This window comes from Microtus ochrogaster, unplaced genomic scaffold (genome assembly GCF_000317375.1).
Source record: "Microtus ochrogaster isolate Prairie Vole_2 unplaced genomic scaffold, MicOch1.0 UNK139, whole genome shotgun sequence".
NCBI lineage: Eukaryota > Metazoa > Chordata > Mammalia > Rodentia > Cricetidae > Microtus > Microtus ochrogaster.
The window spans coordinates 538,886-540,884 of NW_004949237.1; the positions used below are offsets into that span (position 1 = coordinate 538,886).

The 1,999-nt window shown below is 35.0% G+C and overlaps 1 pseudogene; it reads left to right on the forward strand.

The window, feature by feature from the left end:
- LOC102000788 overlaps positions 1–1,999 on the forward strand; it is a 16,751-nt pseudogene that overhangs the window by 10,264 nt on the left and 4,488 nt on the right.

The following is a 1,999-nucleotide window of genomic DNA, read 5'->3' on the forward strand; positions in this document are numbered from 1 at the left end:
GTTTGATTATTTCCAGTCTTCTACTCCTTCTGTGTGAGTCTGCTTCTTTTTTTTCTAGAGCTTTCAGGTGGGCTGTTAATTCTCCAATGTGTGCTTTCTCTGTTTTTTTTTTTTAAGTGGGCACTTAGTGCTGTGAACTTTCCTCTTAGCAGTGCTTTCACGGTGTCCCATAGGTTTGAGTAAAGAAACAGCAGTATAGCAAAAGACATTCTAGGGCCAAAGCCCTTGGTGCCTTCCTTATCTGTTATTCAACAATCAGAGCTTTGCTTGTGGGTGAACCAATATCCTGAACCTCTACTGCCACCTGGTGCTCCTCTGACATGGCTACAAGGAAAATGTCACACTGAATACTATAAATATTGGTTTGATTTTTCTTAGTAAAAATTTGCAGAAAATTGAAGAATATCAGACAAACCTCACCTTCGTTCTTTGTAATCAATACTTTTCTCCCCAACAGTGGCATATGGATCATGGTTTAAACATACTTGTGCCTGGATGTCCATGAGAAAAATGGACAACTTTAGGGTACTGAGCTATGAAGACATGAAAAAGGTAACTAGCATTCTTAAAGCAGCCACACAATCTCCAGCAAACAACCCCGTGCAACACCCTATATTCCTCAATTTCCTCACTCTACCTACTCTGTCAGTGTCAAGCTCATGAGGTACAGAGGGTTCTGCATGGTGGAACAGAATAAACTGGAGATTTCAAAGTATTATTGGAAAATATCTAAAATTTTTCAAAATTAAGTAATGGCATACATCTAAATAGGTTGATATGCCATTACCTTATTTGATCATTGCAGGTTTTATTTGGTTGAAACGCACAACTGAATGTTATAAACATGTTTAAATACTATGTGTGTCTCTCAAATAGCTCTTATTTGAGAAACTAAAAATATTCCTGGAAGGGTGTCACGTAATTGTAAACCTAGTACTGGGAAACAGAGACAGATTCAGGGATCATCTTTGGATGTTGGGTTTGAGGTTAACCTTAGTTATAAAAGACATTGTTTCTAAAGACCATTGATAGAAATATTTTTAAGTTATAGGTGAAAGGTAATTGTTTATGTATTACAGATAAAGATAACAATTGTACTTTTACTGAGAAAGAAAAAAATTACACTGATCACAATCTCTATGGGAGAAAACATTTGACCACCCTTAGTAGTGTTTAAAAACTTATCTAAGGCGGAGAAGAAGCAGTCTTACAGCCACTTTTTACCTATAGAAATAGACTCTGGTGATGATGAAGGTTACTGATAGTTTTAGCTTTTTTGGTTTTTTAAAATTTTTTCTTATTTTTATTATTCAAATCAATTTTTAAAATTTAATCATATTTTGATCATACTTTTTCCCTTTCACAATTCCTTCCAAATATTCTCTACCTCTTTACCCACCTAACCGTAAGATCCTTCTCAAAAAAACAAACAAAAAACAATAAAACAAATCTCCCCTCACAAAATAAAGCAATACCTTACAAGAAAAAAATATAAAATCATAGAACTATAACCAAATACATGCACCCATACACTGTGGAGTCATCAACTACTCCTGAATATGAAGACTTCCCTGAAGTGGTTGATATATACAGTGCTACTGCATTGCAGAAAACTGATTTTCCCTTTCCCAGAAGATATAAATGACAGTACAGATGTTAACCTTTACCTGGTGGCTAAATTTTCGTTCATTCAATTTTTTTGAAAAATATAACAAATGAAATACAATATGAAGAAACAATAGTATCACCTCAGAGTTTAAACAAGGCAAACCAACAGAATGAAAACAACTTAGAGAAGGCACAAGCAGAGACTAACATGTTTACACATGTGAGTTCAGGAAGCTCACAAAAACACCAAAATTAAAGCCCTAATATATAAGCAAAGGACTGGTGCAGTCTGATGTGATACTTTGCATGCTGTTAGAGTCTGTGGGTTTATATGAACTTTACCTATGTTGATGAGGAATGCCTTGTTTTCTTGGCATCTTTCCTCCTGTCT